General features: G+C 39.9%; 1 long non-coding RNA gene across 1 annotated transcript in view; it reads right to left on the minus strand.

Annotated features, from left to right (window-relative positions):
- The window catches only part of LOC147829068 (uncharacterized), a 33,013-nt gene that overhangs the window by 5,100 nt on the left and 8,668 nt on the right, over positions 1–19,245 (minus strand). The gene's annotated exons all lie outside the window — the stretch shown is intronic.

Consider the following 19,245-nt stretch of genomic DNA (forward strand, 5'->3'; position numbering starts at 1 on the left):
TCCCCATCTCTTTCTTCCTCTTCAGTACACTTCCCCGGTCACCACCTACCCCTGTCATATCATTGACATGCATCCCTGGACTTCATTTCCTATTCTGATCTGTCCTATGCACCTCTACTTGAAAAGTTTACCTTTAGGGTTGTGAAGAAAATATATATATATATATATATATATATATATATATATATATATATATATATATATATATACAGAGAGAGAGAGAGAATATTTTATATATATTATATTACCATTTCTTGTTATGGCCAATCTTGTATCTGAACAGATAGGCTCATTGACCATTTCCCAAACATACCTGCACTTTGATCATTTCTGAATGGCCACTCAAATTGGTCACTCTGCCTTAAGTGAGCTCTTTACCATTTAAAGTCTATCCATTTTTCCAAAATCTAGTGTAAACACTAACTCTTCCCTTGAACCTAGCACTTAAACGATTTATCATTGGCTGAATTCAAGATTTGTCTATTCCAATTACCTTTATATTTATTGAAATAGAGTGATATACATATTAGCCTTTTTAGATCTCTATATAAGATGATATCCTATAGGTCTGTTAGGTTCCTAAATTGACCTTCTAATTGCAGCCATGCTCCAATAATTTTTATTATGCTAGTTTGTTTCATTTGCTTGTAACCCTAAACTTGAGGCTGTTTTCAATAGCAAAATCAGAAACAAAATTATAGCTTTAGGAAAAAATATATTAGAGCTTTCCAAGGATGAAATACATTAGAGCTTTCCAAAAACCTAAAGCTAGGATTTAGGAAGATTTTTAAAGCAAAAGATTTAAAATATTTTAAAAAGTATAGACACATGAAGCCCTGATAGAGAATCAGAAGAAACAAATAGAGCATTATGCCAGCATTGTATGATTTACTATCCTCCCACAAATGGTTTTAAAGTTTCAATGATTTTTTTAAAATTTCAACTTCACTGTTTTTCCTGCTATATTTGATGCTTCCTAAGGTTTTAAAGGTTGGTCTCTTGTGGAGACAAATTGCACTTGGAGAAATTAGCCCAGGTGCAGCCAATTAATTGTGGAGCCCCAAAGTCCCTGGTGAAGTGGGGCTGAGCTCTCCCACTGTCTCTTGTACTCCAGGCTTCTTAGATGATAGGTCTTTACTTTTAATGAAGAAAAAGTGGCCCCGTGGGGTCTGTAGTTGGCCTTGGGTTTTTCCAGTCTAAAGATTATGCACTTTGCTTAGGACGAGCAGAAAGGCGGTAGCAGGCAGTACTCCTGCTCTCCAGCTCCCACCTCACCGTGTCTTCTGGGTAGAAGATCACCGCTAGCCCTGCACCACCGACCCCTCATCTCCAATCCCTGCCCTCATCCCATCCACCACCCATTCTCACCCCTGTTTCTTCAGAGCCAGGATCCCTTGATGGACCAATCCACCCAAATAGTTTCACGACTGAAACCAAAAGAAATGTTTTCAGTAAGGGTTGGTGCTAAGTGCTCTCTGTTTACCCATTTACAGTGGACCCTTGACTTACGAACTCAGTCAGTTCCCGAGGGCTGGTTGTAACTAAGTCAATACAGGTGAGATCTGGATGTTTACCTGGATACACGCTACAGATAACAAGAGGCATACAGACGAATCTTCCATTAACCCAATTAACCCAAGGTGTTCATATGTCAGGTCGGTCATAACTTGAGGGCCCACTGTATTCTCTTTATTTCCTTTTCCCATGCTCATTCCTCCACCACAATCACAGCAACCTTTCTAATAGCCTTGATGAATATTCTCTTATTTTTATTTTATTAGTAGTGGGGATTGAACTCGGGACCTTGTCCGAGGCAGGCGGCTGAACCACTGAGCTAAATCCCTGGCCCTACTTGTGTTTATTCCTACAAAATGTTTATTTGGATTTTGTGTGCATTCCTTAAGGTGCTACATAGAAGGTATTGGATGTCATACTTTCTAACGCTCATCACTCAGAGCTCTGTCTTGAAAATTTCTTAGCATTGCTGTATGTACGTATGGTGCATTGATTCTGGCCACTGCCCTAAATTCCATAGTGGAATTTAAAGAACACTACACCCCTCCTGTAACCCAGATTTCTCCCAACTCCCCAAACAACGCCACGATGAACCACCACAAACATGTCCCACTATGGACCTGTGCATGAATCCTTTTGGGAAATTACAAGGGAGAGAATCCCTGGATCTAGAATGTACACACCCATAATTTGATCATTTCCTGCCAGGATACTCTTCAAGATGACCATATAAATGCATACTCACACCAGCCAGGCATGAGGGCTGTTAGTGGTCTCTCTAGAGGGAGACCTGGAACCCTGGAAAGCACCGACTTTTAAAGAAAGAAAAGGAGACAGCCTGGGGGATGAACAGCAGTTTAATTCCTCTGGCACTATTCGACCATCACAAAGGGAAGAAGCAAGGCTGTTATACATGTAGGAAAGCAGCTTAGTTATTCTGGCTATCGTCTTTCTGATTTTAACCTCTGATGATAACCAGTGACTTTAAGTGACTCATAAAAGCTACAGATGAATTCACCAGTCATCTGTTTCTGTTCACCAATCCCGTACATCAAAGAGCACACTGAAGCCCTCTTCTTATCAGATAGTACCAAGACAGCAGGATGACTTTAGCCAAAATCAAGCCCACCGACCCACCACAAACATCACAGATGTGCATAGTAAGTTGTATCTCTCTTACCACCCATAGAGTCATTGGGTTGCGGTCCTCTGATCCCAGAAAATGGTAAATAAGAAAACTAGGAAAACCTGTTTTTCTCCCCTGAGACTTTTACAAGGTCTCTTAAAGTTTTCTGGCATTCTTTTAACAAACAGACTTGTGGAATTTCCCACAAATGACTTAATTTTCTTAGTTAACAAACATTTTGTGATCTATTCTTACAACTAGATAGCTGAAGTCTACAATTTCCCACAAGGGCAGAGCTCCATATCTGTATCATTTTGCCACGCTACTGTGTGTGAAGTATTTCATTGTAATGCTAACTTACAATTCCCATGAATGGTGAGTTTGGGCAACTCTTTGGTGTTTGTTAAATTTTGGGTTGTTCCTTCTGTAAATTGCAGAAAATATTCTCAGCCTGCTTTTCACTTTAAAGGTCCTACCTTCTTGTGGTTGATTTGCAGAAATTTCCAGTTCTTTATGTATTGTAGGTTTGGGGCTGATCCCTTGTCAGTTTTGGGCATTGTCAAAAACTTTCTCAATTCCTGCCACTTCTAAACTTGTCCCTGGCATCTTTCGTTCAGTGAAATCCTTAGATTTTGCTTTATGGTATATGGTGGTGAAGGTATATGGATTAGCTAGATTTTCCATCACTGGCACAAAATCCCTAATGCCCACAACTTAAGGGAGAAGAGGCTCATTTTGGCACATGTTTTGTTTTTTTTTTGTTAGAATATTCAGTGCATGGTTGGTTGGCTCCAAGGCAGAAACCACAAGATGGAAGGGCATGGCAGAGGAAAAGTGCTCACGCTCACTCCATGGCAGCCAGCAGCCAGGAAAGGGGGGAGGGAGGGAGGGAGGGAGGGAGGGAGGGGGGGGAGGGAGGGAGAGAGAGAGAGAGAGAGAGAGAGAGAGAGAGAGAGAGAGAGAGAGAGAGACAGAGAGACAGAGACATGCTTTCAGATCATGTCCCCGGGGAGCCACCATCCACCAGGCCCAACCTCCTAATAGCACATTCAGCCATGATGAATCCACTGATGACTACAGTGCCCCATAATCCACCACTTCTGAATGCATGAGACTTTGGGAGGACGTTTTAGATCTAAACCGAAAGATTATATAAAACTGTTTCCTTCCCCTGTGTAAAGAGATATTCTCTTATTGTATCTTCCATTTAATTTTAACCATACTATTCACATTCAGGTCTTTAATCTCTCTGGTGTCCACCTTTGTAGACAATGATAGACAGGAATCAGTTTAATTTTTCTTTATTTGGAGAATGGTCTTCTCAACATCTTCTACTAACATTGTGATTTCAAATTGATTTGTAGTGCTATCTTTGTCCTATGTTAGATTACTGAATTATCTGTTCTGTTCTCATGCCAATATCACTTGTTTATATCATTGTGAGGCTTTGTAGTATGTTTTAATATCTGCTAGGACAAGAACCACCTCATTTCTCTATTTTCTAAAGACTGAGTCGGTCATTCAAGGACATTTATTCTTTCATAAAAATCTTACAGAAACTCCATCAGGAATTTGATTGCGATATCTTTACATATATAGATTAATTTGCTAAGATTTGACATCTTTATAATATTAATATACACCCAAAACATTGAAAGTATATTTAGATTCCTTTGGTCAGCTTAAATTTTTCTTAAAAACATTTTGTATGTATTCTTAATTCCCAAATACTTTTAACTTTTTATTGCAATTGTGAATCACAACTTATTTTTTTTATTATTATTATATTTTCTAGATAGTATATTCATTGGTTTCTTCAGTTGCTCATGTACTCAACAATCCTACTACATTCTCTTGGGTTTTTTTTAAATTTTCATATTTTATTGGTACATTTTAGGTATACAATATAATGACATTCAGCATTGGAAATTTGCACCTTTACATAATCCATCTTGGTTCTTATATTTTCCCCCTTCCCCTGCCCTCCTTTCAAACCCTCCATCCCTCCCCATTTCCAAAGACTTTGTTTCCATTTTTTGTTTTTCTCATATTAATTCCATTCCCTTCTTTCCTTCCCCCTACCCCTCCCACTTCCCCTTCCCCTTTGCCCCTTTTCTTCCTATTTCCCATTATCTATTATATCTTTTAGTCCTTATTTACACTTTCAGTTTCTCACACTACAGAAACTATTCAGTATTTACATGTGTGTCCTATTTATTTCACTTAAGGGTATTGCCTCAATGTGCATCCATTTATCTATAAATATCCCTAATTTCTCACTTATTATGGCTGAACAGTACTCCATTTTATATATAAAAAAACACATTTTCTTTATCCAGTCTCCAGTTGATGGGCATTTGGGCTGTTTCCAAGTTTTAGCTATCACAAACTGTGCTGCTATGAACATGGGTGCACATATATCACTGTGGTATGATTCTTTTAATTCTTTGGGGAAGATCCCCAGCAAGGGAATAGCTGGGTCAAATGAGACTTCCAGTCCTAGTTTTTGAGGTATCTCCATACTGATTTCCACAGAGGTTGCACCAGTCTGCACTCCCACCAGCAGTGGAGCAGGGTTCCCCTTTCCCCACAGCCCCACCAGCATTTGTTATTGGTTGATTTCTTGATAGCAGCCATTCTTCTCCCCCCCCCATTAACTTTATTGGTACATTTTAGGTATAAAATACAGTTACATTCATCATTGGGATCTTGTACCATTACATGAGTCTCTTGGTTCTTATTTTTTTTCCCCTTCCCTTGCCCTCCCTTCACCCCTCCACCCTTCCCTATTTGCAAAGACCTTGTTTCCATTTTTTTCCTCTTTTCATATTTTTTTCCTTTCCCTTTTTTCCCTTCCCTTACCCCTCCCAACTACCCTGCTCTTTTAGACCTTTTCTTCCTGTTACACAATATCAGTTATACATTTTTTAAATTACAATATTAAGACCTAGGAGACATTACCACAGATTTTACAGAATTTAAAAGGATATACAAAGCATATTACAAAAATCTTTTTTGAAATAAATTTGACAACTTCTAAGAAGTAACTTCAAAGACAAATTAATGAAACTAACTCTGGAGGAAATATAAAATTTGAATAGCACCTATTAAAGAAATTATATTCCTAGCTTGAAAACCTACCTATATGACAACAGCAGGCTCATAAACATTTTAACTGATAAATTATATCAAACATTTAAAGCAGAAAAAAGAAGGAACACTTCTCTCATTTTAGAAACTCAACATTGTGCTAATCTTAAAACTGAATAAAGATAATAGAAGAAAAAAGTATGAACATAGATAGAAATTTGTTTAACAAAGCAAACTCTTAGAAGTCAGATCTGGCAGGATGTAGAAAGTGGTTTTGTAATAGGGATGGCAGTCTTGGTTCAGCATTGGAAGATCCACCCCCAAAAGTAATCATTTTAATAGAGAAAAGGAGAAAGCCATATGATCCTGTCACTAGTTGGAGAAAGAGTATTGGACTAAATTCTACAGCTGTTCATGACAAAAGCTATCAGGAGACTAGAAGTAGAACAGAACCTTCTCAACAGATCAAAGACATGTACTCCATACTTCCAACAAAAACTCCTTCTATGAATGGAGACGATACAATGCTTTCTCCCTAAAGTGGGGAACAAGGGCATATATGCCTACTCTTCATCTGTCCATTAGACTTTGAAACATAGGTCTAAACCAAAATAGTCTGTCAATGAAATGACACAACTAGGATAGGATTGGCATGGCAGAAGCAAAATCTTTATATGTAGATGAAATGATCATCTACAGAGAAAATACTAAGAAATCTCTAGGAGCCCCTAGAACTTGTACTTGAATTTAGCAGGATTAGAAAACACAAGGTATGTATAAAAATTCAGGTCTGTGTATACTTGCTATAAATGAAGAACTGGATATGGAAATTTAAAAGTTATGTAGGAGTACAAAGGACCCAGAAAAGCCAAAAACAAAAACAAAAACAAAAACAGTGTTGGAAGACGTTTAGCACCCAATCTTAAGACTTCTTCTAAAGCTACAGTAATCAAGGCAGTGTTGGTGTAAGGAAAGACATACAGATCATTGGAATAGAACAGAGAATCTAGAAATAGAACCATACATATATGGTCCACTGAGTTTTGAAAGATTATTTAACATTAGAATTTTATAGAATATAAACTTGATTCAAGAGCCAAGGAAGAGATAGTGTCTTCAGCAAACGGCACTAGAACACTTGGTATCCATATATAAAAAATTAACCTCAACCCTTTTTTTCCATACATGAAAATAACTTGAAGGGATCTATGAACCTAAATAAGAAAGCCTAAAAGTATAAAACTTTAAGAAGAAATTATAAGGGAAAATATTTATGAATTCAGGGTAGGCAAGAACTACCTAGGATACAAAAACCATGATGTATAAAAGAAAAAAAATTGATAAATGAGATTCCAACAAAATTTAGAACTTTAAATGACATCATTAAAATGAAAAGTAGTCCTTAAACAGACCATATTTACAATGCATATAACCTATGACCAGAATATATAAAGAATTCTTAGAGCTCATTAATAGACAACCCAATTAAAATGTAGACATAAGAAGATGATAAATAGCCAGTATAGCACAAGGAATGGTGTGCAATTCTAGAATCAGAAAAATACTAACCAGTACAATAATAAGATTGAATTATACACTCATTAGGGAGATGAAGTCAAAAGTTTTAAAAGCCTTGTCATGACTTTTTCTTTTTGTTGGATTCTCCCCCTTTGCGTTTAATTTGTCACGCCCAATCAATTCATTCTGCTGGGTTTCCTAGGGTTGTGATCCTCATTGTCTTTTCCTAGGGTATTGTCTAAAATTTTTTGGAGTGCCGGGTTGGTATTCATGAAGTTCCTGAGGTGCTCTTTATCGTGAAAGTATCTTATTTCTCCATCAATTTTGAAAGATAGTTTTGCAGGGTACATCAATCTGGGTTGGAGGCTGTTTTCCTTTAGGGCTTGAAATACATCACTCTAAGCTCTTCTTGCCTTGAGGGTTTGCATTGAGAAGTCTGCTGTGATTCTGATGGGCTTTCCTTTGTATGTGATTTGTTTCTTTTCTCTCACTGCTTGTAGAATTTTATTCTTCTGTTGGATTTCTGGAATCCTAGCTATTATATGCCTATGTGTAGATTTTTTTTGATCAAGGCTAGCTGGAGTCCTATGTGCCTCACTTATCTGTATGTCAAGTTCTTCTCCCCTCCTTGGGAGGTTTTCTGCCATCACGTCTGTGAACAGTTTTTTCATGTCATCTGCACCCTCTCCTCTTTCTTCATTGACTCCAGTCAGTCTTATGTTATTCTTCTTTGCATCATCTGGCAGCTGCTGGATTGATTTCTTGTGTTCCCTTACAATTTTAAAGCAATTGTTCTTTTCCTGGTCACTAATTGCAATCTTTTCTTCTATATGTGAAATTCTATCCTCACATTGGTTCATTCTGCTGCGCAGACTTTCATTGGAGTTTTTAATCTCCTGGAAATCTGTTTGTATCTGTTTTATGGATTCCATTTGTTTCCTATGTTGGGATTCCATCATGTTCCTCAGATCCTCTATTTTTTTAATCTGTGTCCTCTCTAGATTTATTAATCATGTCTTGCACCATGAGCACAATCTTTGCTGTTATCTGAGTAATTATTTCTGATTTCATTTTTCCCAGATCCTCTTTTGTTGCCAGTTCAGAGAGTCCAGATGGTTGAGTATCAGATTATTCCATCTCGTTTCCCTTTGGGGTTGCTGTAGGTGATCTGGAAGTCTGTTTTTGAGGCTTGTTTATGTGTCTTCTCATTTCCATTGGGGGGGGGCTTCTGGTGCCCACGCAGCTCACCTTCTCTGTCCCAGGAGCTTGAGATGGCAGTGGGGGAGCTTCCTTCCAGGTGCTGGGACCAGCTGAGCTTCACTGCCCCAGGAGCCTGGGATCGATAGCAGCCATTCTTTATGGGGTGAGGTGGAATCTCAGTGTTGTTTTCATTTGCTTCTCTCGAATGATCAGTAATGTTGAACATTTTTCCATATTTATTTGCTGTTTCTACTTCGTCTGAGAAATGTCTGTTCATTTCAGATGCCCATTTTCGGATTGGGTCTTTAAATTTGGGAGGTCTGATCTTTGTAAGTTCTTTATAGATTCTAGATAGTAGACCTTTGTCTGAGGAAAAGCAGGTGAAGATTTTTTCCCATATTGTGGGTTGTCTCTTCACACTGCTGGTGGTTTCTCTTACTGTGCAGAAGCTTTTTAATAAGAAGAGATCCCACTTGTTAATTGTTTGTGCTAACTTACAGGCAACTGAGGTTTTGTCCATAAACTCTTTTCCTACACCGATGTCTTCAAGAGTTCTACCTGACCTCTGTTCCAGTTAATTCAGTGTTTGTGTTTTAATATTTAGATCTTTAATCCATTTTGATTTTAGTTTAGTGCATGGTGAGAGATATAGGTCTAGTTTTAATCTTTGGCAAGTTGAAGCCCAATTTTTCCAGCACCATTTATTAAAGAGGCTATCTTTCCTCCAGTGAGGGTGTTTGGCTCCTTTATCAAAGATAAGATGGCTGAGTGTGTCTGGCATTGTTTCTGCAACTTCTAATCTGTTTCACTGGTGCTCAGGTCTGTTTCTTTGCCAGTACCATGCTGTTTTTATCACAGTAGCTTTGTAGTATAGTTTCAAGTTGGGGGTTGTGATACCCCCTGCCATGTCTCTGTTTCCTAGAATTGCTTTTGCTATTCTGGGTCTCTTCTAGTTCCAAATGAATTTTTGGATAGTTTTCTCCAGGTCCGTGAAGTATGCTGCTGGGATTTCAATTGGGCTTGCATTGAATCTATATAGTAGTTTTGGAATTATGGCCATTTTCACTATGTTGAGCCTTCCTACCCAGGAGCAGGGGATGAAACAGGAATATTCCATGGGTATGTGTGAAAATTTATCTTTTCTTGGAGGCTGTTGGAAAACTTGGTCAAACTTGTCTCAACTATGGCATCATTACTAGAATACTGTGCTAGGTCTTGAATTCCATTCCTGAGCTGTTTATTTGCAACACAGGCGGCTTTTCAGTATCAATCAGCACAATACACAGCTTCACAAGCTTGTCAAGTTTTAGTTCCAATTCTGCTATATCTCCTTGTATTTCTTCCAAAGCAGCCCTGAAGCGGGGCGAGGCCTTCATACAGTCCTCGAAATCTACTGTCATCTTCATCCTCCTGTCTGGCCTCGCTTCTCCTCGCAGGCGGCTCCGGGAGAGCCCAGGGCTGCAGGACCGGTGCTGTGACCTTTATGGCTTCTGGCGGAGCTGTGAAGAGCACCTGGCCTGCAGGTCATAGCAGCCGAGAGCACAGTGATGCCTCCTCCAGCCCCAGTCCGGGCCCCTCTTCCTCTAGCCATTGATTTCTTATATGCAGTGTTGCTGTAGAAAATTCTGATCTTTGTTTCTTTGTAGGCGATCTGCTGTTTATCTCTAGATATGTTTATAAATCTCCATCTTTGTTTTTATATTTTACTACAACGTCTAGGTGTGAGGGGTTCTGGATGGATATATATCTAGATAGACAGATAGATCTCTCTATAGATATATATATGGATATATATCTATAGAGATATATATCAGTGGGCCCTTGACTTACAAACTTGATCGGTTCCCAAGGCCTGGTTGTAAATCAAGATTTTGTAAGCCACTACAGCTGAGATCTGGATGTTTCCCTGGGTACACACTATAGATAACAAGAGGCAGATGAGTCTTCATTAACCTAATTTACCCAAGTTGTTCATATGTCAAGCTGGTTGTAACTTGAAGGCTATATATATATATATATATATATATATATATATGCATTATGCTTGGCACTTTCTGAGCACTGTTCTGGTCAGGAATTCATCTTCAAACTCTTAAAAGGAAGTTGATAGTCCCCCTCAATCTGTGTGCCCACAGGGTTTGTAGGGACAGAAGTGAAGAGAATACCAGAGTGTGGCTAGTTATGCCTTGTCTCTTTTTATAACCTCCTCATTGCTGTTAGGATTTTTCCTTTGCTCTGATATTACTACAAACACCCTGGTAGCACAGAGCTGGGCCATAAAGAATCTAGCAACTACTGAGCCAAGGCCATGTGAGGAGGAACCTGCAGCAGAAGGTGAGGTCTGCTCTCTCACTGTCCCTGTAGTGTCCTGCTCCTCAGCCTGAGCCTGTCCCTCTTCACCAACTGGTCCGCATCTCACCGTCCAGCCCTGCACCCACACACAGGAGTTCACCACAGCCCTTCACACTCCCGGGAGGTTCATGGCATTTTTATGTCAGTTCCTTGGATCTACATTTCTTGCTTCTAGTTTCTCCAAGGGCTCTTTGGGGAGAGAAAGCCAGAAAGCCAGAAACCCATCCCAGTTCACCCTAAAAGGGAGTCAAACTTAGAGGAAAGACCTGGTCAAGAAGCTTATACAGGTGTTAGCATTCAGTACTCTTCCTCGATCCATGTGTTGCTGTCTGTGATTTCAGTTACCTGCAGTGAAGAAGGGTCAATAGAGTAAGGTAATTTGAGAAAGAGACAACACTCCTATAACTTGCTGACACTCTTGTATTTGGTACAATTGTTCCATCTTATTATTACTTCTTCTTGTTAAACTCTCACGGTGCCTAATTTATAAATGAAGCTTAATCACTGGGAGGTCTTGGAACATATCCTGTAAGGCTAAGGGGGTGACTACTGTATTATTAGTGAAACTTCTAAGCCTGGATGGAAGGATGGAAGGGAAACTACCTTCCCTGAAGCCTGGAGAAGGAGATAAATCTGTCCAGATGGGACATTGCCAGGCCACTTTATCCACACTTCATAGGTGGCTATGCATTAGGCAAAGCAGCTATGAGACCATCTCTGGTGAATTCCCCAGAGGGCCACCCCCTCGGGCGTCCCCTTGACTGACTCTGAGGTGAACAGGGTGCATGCAGGAAGAGAGTTCAGTCGAGCTTCTTTCCCATCACCCCTCAGTGACATGCAGAAGCTCATTGCACATGAAACACAACTGAAATCAGACTGTCTTGAGCACACTGTGGGTATTTTCAGAAATCTGTGTGGGTCGTTTATTATCTACACAGAGATTGCCTTAAGGACTTTAGGGAAGGACACCACTCAAGCTGCCTTTCTACAGGTAAAAGTGCAGAGTGAAGCAGTCCAAGGGCTATTAACGCCTGCCTTGCACAGTGCTGCTCAGTCAACTTGACTTTGATTGAGCCAAGGTCCATTTAGAAATCACAGCCTCTGGCTATTGTCATAGCCCAGTGCCCAAAGCAAACTGGGACTATGATTAAACTGATGGATGTCAGGAATGGGAATACCTGCTACAAGATCCTGCATGAGAAACATGACGGGTCTGAGTGTGTTCTCCGGCCTTTTCCAAGAACAGGGAGAGATGGCTAATCTGTCAAGCATTAGAAAATCTCAAATCCTAGGGCCAGGGATTTAGCTCAGTGGTTCCGTCACCTGCCTTGCAAGCACAAGGTCCCGAGTTCGATCCCTGGTACCACAAAAAAAGAAAATCTCCAAACCTTCCTGAAGAACAAACTATGGGAAAATATCAGTGGAGGATGATACTATTAGCAATCCAACTGAATTGACACAGAAACAAAACTTTCACACACTACTTTTCTTTTCTGCTTCTCAGATTTCATTCTCTATCACTTCATCTCCCTCTAGAGACAGCTTCACCTATTAGGATTAATTAAATGTGAATGTTAACTTGGAGGAAGATTTATAACTCCTTCAGCCTGAGAGCTGTGTGATAGCTGAACGCATCAGAGGACGGATGGCCCAGTGCGCCATATGTGAATTATGGTTCACATCTCCAAATTGGCTGTAGCATTTCTAAAAGTATTTTGGGGAACCTGCCAAATAAGCCTTTACCATCATACCTCTTCATCCCCTTCTAACTGCTACCACTGTGACAAATGGATCACATCTATGTAAAGTAGAAAGAATGGCTGCTATCAAGAAATTGAGCAACAGCAGATGCTGGGAGGGCTATGGGAGAAAAGGAAACCTTCTCCACTGCTGGTGGGAGTGCAGACTGGTGCAACCACTGTGGAAATCAGTATGGAGATACCTCAAAGAACTAGGACTAGAGGTCCCATTTGACCCAGCTATTCCCCTGCTGGGTATTTTCCCAAAAGAACTAAAAGAATCATACCACAGTGATATATGTGCACCCATGTTCATAGCAGCACAATTTGTAACAGCTAAAACTTGGAAACAGCCCAAGTGCCCAGTGGAAACTGGATAAAGATGTGTTTTTTTTTTAATAAAATAGAGTACTACTCAGCCATAAAGAATGAGAAACTAAAGACATTTATAGCTAAATGGATGCATATTGAGGCCATACTCTTAAGTGAAATAATAGGACACACATGTGTAAATACCAAATAGTATCTCTAGTGTGAGAAACTGAAAGTGTAAATAAGGATCAAAATGTATAACAGATAATGTGAAATAGGAAGAAAAGTTCCAAAGGGGAAGTAGGAGGGATAGGGGAAAGGAAAGAAGGGAAAGGAATAAATATGAGGAAAAGGAAAAAATGGAAACAAAGTCTTTGTAAATAGGGAGGGTGGAGGGGTTGAAGGGAGGGCAGGGGAAGGGGAAAAAAATAAGAATGGGGATATATCATGTACAGGTACAAATTCCCAATCAGAAATGTGATCATAATGTACACCTTAAATGTACCAAGAAACTTAATGGGAAAAAAAAGCAGAGGACGAAATCAGGGCCCAAGTTTAAAATGGGGAAAACCTAGAAAAGACCAAGTGATTGAATGGTGAAATACAAAGTTATAAGGAAAAAATATTTTGACCTAGCATGACCCCTACTTGAATCACAGCCAATGTTGGCAGTCAGAAAAAAATACATATTCATATAATTCATCTGTACAGATTTAAGATGGGTCAGAAACAAAATTCTGTCCTATTTTCAATAATAGGAGCCAGATGCCAAAAAGAATGAGTGTCAAAATATCTCTGAAATTTCAGAACAGAAATCAGAGAAAACAAATTTGAAACTGACGATCACTTTTAGTCATGACATTGCAGTTTCTGAGCCCAACTTTTCAAAACTTTACACTTTCTCCTGCACATTATGATTTATGAAAATTACATGAACATTTGAAAACACTGGTTTTACTCTGTACTCCGTTTCCTTATATAATCAAAATGGCTGCACTAATATGACTTACTCCATTGTCTTTATAGCTTTATTAGCATAATTTCATTAGCATAGCTCTACTTCCCAGGTTACTCTTGTCTAGGCCAATGATCTCACTGCTCATTCAAGGAATTCCTGGGAGATCTGGCCATACTTCACGAAGAAGCACCACGAGGCTGGTTTTATGATTAAGACACTTGAACCTCCTGCCTCAAATATCTTGTTTTGCTGTTTCCAGGGATCCTAACTTGTTAACCTTGATCTTTCACCTCATCAAACTGCTTTAAAAGCCCCTCCTTAGAGCAAACTTCCAATCCTCAATAAAGCCTCACCTCGCCTTTCTCCCACAGACACTGCAGAAAGTCCTGGGACCTGGTCCGCTTCCTCCCTGCTCTGAGTAGTAAGCGAGCTAGGGTGTGTCCCCAAAACACGCCGTGGGGCTGGGATTCGGGGTGTATTTGACAGCAGGTGATGCACTCTCCTGTGTATTCAGCAGACACATTTAGAACTTACAGAGACAAAGATACACATGACACGTCTTTCACATTGTAAAGGTGTGTGTGAGGGGGAAGATGGAGAGAATTTCGGTTGTAATCTTGGGCTACTTGTACCAGGTGTGCCTTTTCTTTGTCCCACATGCACTGTTCCTTATCACTTGCTGCCCGCTGAGGGCGGAGAGCACAGGCTGGATTCAGCACTTGCCACCGCCTCATACACTAAACACATCCTGAACACAACTTGCTCGTTTATTGCCTATCTCTACTCATGTCCTAATTCCGAAGAGATCGGGCACGTTCAGGGTGGTATGGCCGTAGACCTCAGGTCCTAATTCAAATGTAAACTTCAGAGGCAGGGACTTGGTTTACCCTGTGCTATGTTCCCAGCACCTAGAATAGTATTATATTTAGAGCAAATATTGAGGAGGGAAGGGAAGGGAAGGAGGAAGAGGAAGAAAGGCAGGTAAGCTACATTAAATGAAACAGCATAGTTTCATGGCAAATGCCCAGACATAGAAATTAAATCTAAGTTCCAATTGTTTCACCAACTTACTAGCTATATTGACTTTGAACAAAACACTACACACTTTATTAAGCCTTGAGTGTCCCAACTATAAAATGGAGATAATATCTATAATGCATTGTAAAAACAGAAAACACATAAAAAATCTGAAGAGTGTCTAATGTAGTTGTTTGCAGACAGTATAAAAATTAGGGGCTGGGGATTTAGCGCAGTGGTTTTGCCACCTGCTATGCAAGCACAAGGGCCTGAGTTCGATTCCCAGTACCAAAAAAAAGAAAAATCAGTGTTGGGGAGAAAATGATGTATAAGCTTTGCTTTCTAAGGAGGAAATGGATCTATTCATTCATTTTAATGGGCATTTAAGTAGGAAAAAACTACCTTGATGAACAGTTTTGGTTAGAAATTAGATAAGTGATAAAGAAGATCAATTAGGGGAAGAAAACAAATTGTTTTGCGTAATTAAAGGGCAAAAATAGAATCTCTGTGGTTTCTGATGGGAGCTTAGGAGATAGGAATAGAGTGTAGGAGAGAAAATTTTTTCTTCTACTTTTCTTCTAGAACTGGATTTCTGCAGACCAGACAGATAAAAGTTAGGTCAATGAGAGAAAAACAATCAGAAGTTTATGAATCCATGCATTGTGCATACACACAGAGAACTCGGTGATAAGTGACTCAAGGGGTGGCTATATCTTGGACTTCTATGGCATCTTAACAAAAAATAATTTTACAGAGCAGTGAAGACAAAGAAAAGGAGCTTTGAAATTTTGAGACAACAAACTATAGAAGGTAAGTATATGGAGAAAACTAATGGAAGATGAGGTGCTGGGCAGTGTTTGCTCCAGCCCCTGTAGTGTTATCTCCTGCACTGACAAAGAGTCTAGAGGACGAAAATGCCCTTCCTGGTAGATAGATGTTATGGATTGGGTCTCAGATGTCTCCCACAATGTCCCCCAAAGGTCATGTGCTAAAAGCTTAGCTCATTGGGAACCTTCAGGAGGTAGGTCCTAGTAGAAGGATGTGAGGTTTCGGGGGTGTGACCTCAAAGGGGATACAGGGACCCTGGCATCCCCACTTCCATCTCTCCTTCCTGGATGCCATGAGGTGAGCAACTTTTCTCCACTGAGTGCTCCTGACAATAATATTCTACCTCACTAAAGCCCCAAACGGATGGGGCCAAGCAACCAAAGACTGAAAACTCTGAAACCGTGAGCCAAAATAAATCTGTCCTTTTTATAAGTTGATTATCTCAGATATTTTCAGAGACATTGAACTGACATAGTAGGGGAAGGCAGAGATTTTCTTTCTTTCTCTCAACTGCCTTCAGTTCAAAACAAGCCAGTTGCCAGATTGGTACACTTTGGGGTGGTGTACTCTAAACCCCCTCAGCAGTACCCTGAATGAGGAGAAGAAAGAAAGGGGAAATACTTAGCAAGGTGGTGTGGGCAGCGCCCTGCACAAAAGTGCAACAGTGAAAAAATTCCCATGGAGACTACAGTGACATCTGTTCTTCACTTTTCAGTGCCTAGATGCTGTGTGCTATCCTCTTCCATTACTTGAAGCCCACTGTAAAAGTTGTCTGAGGACATTTGTGCTGTGTTGGTGGAACCTGGGGAATTTAGGGATGAGCATGAAAGAAGGTGTAGCTGTCTAAGTCCTCCAGTGTGGATGCCGGGCTGGCTGCATCATAGTCAGATATCAAAGGGAGACAGCAGTCCTTGGGAGTTGCAGACAGCAGCAAATGAACTAGATTCAGCCAATACTGACTCAGGAAACTGGGAAAGGCTCCCGTTTCCCTCACTGGACTCTTGGCAGCAGGCAGAGAGAGAACCTACCCCCCTGTTGATCATGCTACCAGGAAGGCAGGTATGGGGAGAGAGGAGAGGTCTAAGGGGCCATGGTGGATAGGGCAAAGTGAGACAAATAAGATACTCACCTCAATCACAAAATCTCAGCATACTCTAACATATTTGTTGTTCCAGAGAAATAATATTTTCATATGAAATTTCAATTAGTCAAAATTAATGCAAAGAGCTCCATGATGGACAAATAACACATTTTTAAATAAAGACAAGATGATCATGGCTGATATTGTTTTCCTTTGGCCTTAGGCTTCAAAATGGCTCAGTATATGAGCATTGTGATTGCTTCTGAGTTTATTTAAAATGTTGATATTTTATCATAGGTATTTTGCATGAATTTTATACCTTAAAATACAGTATTAGTTATAGTTCTCCAGAAAGAGAGAATAAATAGGAAATACGTGTGTGTTTGTAGATAGACAGACAGACAGACAGACTGATAATAAAGTATTGGCTCAGATGGTTACAGGGGTAGAGAAGTCCCATGATCTGCAAACTGGAGACCCAAGAAATCCAGTGATGTGGTTCTCAAGCTTAAGAATCAGAGAGGCAGTGGTTTAGATTCTAGGCTGAGTCTGAAGTCCTGAGAACCAGGAGTGCCCAGGGCAGCAGAATATTGACGCTGCAGCTCTCAGAGGTCAGCAAGAAAGAAGGAACGTCCCTCCTTGCTCCACCTTTCTGTGCCATTCAGGCCTCAACTCTCTTGGTGATGCCCACACACATTGTAGAGGGTCATCTGCTTTATTCAGTCCCTCTACTCACATACCAATCTCTTCCAGGGCACCCTCACAGACACCCAGAAATGTCTAAGCAAATACATGGGCAACCTGTGACCCGGTCAGATTGACACACATAATTCCTCATCACAGACATTATTTATCTCCATACTGAGTTTGTTTGGTGCCCCCAAAATTTTGCCCCAGAGGTGAGACCCTGAATCACCCTAGCCCACTACAGATATTCCATTATATATGTGGATCTGATGGCAGTCCAAAAATGTTAATACATACATATCAAATGCCTACTGAGTGTTAGGAAATGGATTTGGTTCTAAAGATCGGATAGTCAGCAAGACAGTCATCCCCTGTCTTCAAGAAGCCTACTGTCCAGAGACAGAAATGTGCACAAAGCAATCAAGGTGATGACTGTTATGGAGAAAAACAGAGAAACCCCTGAGAACCTGCAGCAAGAGAACTTGACTTGAGCAAAATTTTGGAGACGGTCTTTCTGCAGAAGGGATACTTCAACCCAGTCCTAAAAGGTGTGCAGGTATTGCCTAGGCTGATGAAGAGATGGGAAGGACATGGGTATTCTAGAAAGACAAAGGAGCATACAGGAAGCCCTAGAAGCAAGAAAGCTCGTCTCTACAAAAAGCCAGGGAAGTTCAACACAATAAAGCTAAAGAGAGACAAACAGAAAGGAGAGGGTTGGGACGTTCAAAGTCATATCAGTGAATCTAGATTTTACCCACAGAGTTGAGAAGACTTTAAAGAGTTTTAAGTAAAGAAATGACATAGTAAGATTTGTGCTTTGACAAAATCAAAATTTAGAGAATGGACAAGAAGAAACAGAAATGTGTGTGTTAAAATGGTCCAGGCAAAAGAGATGGCAGTGAGCAGGGGTATGAGAGAATTAGAGGACATCTTAGAGGCATTGCACATGGAATAATCCGAATGTGACCCCTCATTTCCAGGAGTATGGAGAAGAGTAGTACAAAGAGTCAAATATGATACCAGCTGGGACAACAGAGTGGTTGATTGAAATCATTTCCTGGGGATTGGGCATATTAATTAAGGTAGCCCTGGCTGTATATACAATAGAAGTTGAAAAATGAAATGATTTTGTATGCTGCATGCTGTACTTAATTACTCCCTACAACAAATCATGTCTTTTGAGACAAAGGAAGTTTTTTTTTAAAAACCCAAAAATCAATTACATAAGTTGATTGTTATACCATGTGATCAGAAATTATAAGCTGTCATGCATCATTTTGAATAGAAAAAATATTATGTAAGATGTTGGCAGTTGCACACTGTATAGTAACAGACTCATAATAGGCAGGTCTTGAAAGTGTAGAAGTTCATTTCCTTTTCATTCATCCCGTTGTGTTTCTTGCCTTATTATTTATACATTCTGTGAGCTTGAATTTCTGGGAGGCTTATCATAAGAAAAAAGATTGTAATTCTCAGTATTTATTTTGAAGGAGATTGGAACAATTTATTCCATAATGTTACGAACACAGACAGAATAGCCTTCTCTCCTGAGATCCTTGACATTTTCAAAATTCTGTTCGACGATTTTCATTGTATGTTCAAACAGCACCATGTTTATTATCTGATATATTTATGGAGAAGAAGGACAGTAACATTAAAAAGAAAAACAAATGAAATTTCACCCCAGGTTTTATTTACATGCCTAAAAAAATGTCTGCCTTACCTCAGTTGCTCCACAATCACCCACAAGCAAAAAGATAGCAGGAGGAACTTTTTAATCTTCCCCAAATCCCTTCAACAAAAAGAGATAGAACAATTGATA

Source organism: Heterocephalus glaber, unplaced genomic scaffold (genome assembly GCF_053883595.1).
Source record: "Heterocephalus glaber isolate CG9 unplaced genomic scaffold, H.glaber_assembly_v1.0 deba00000768, whole genome shotgun sequence".
NCBI lineage: Eukaryota > Metazoa > Chordata > Mammalia > Rodentia > Bathyergidae > Heterocephalus > Heterocephalus glaber.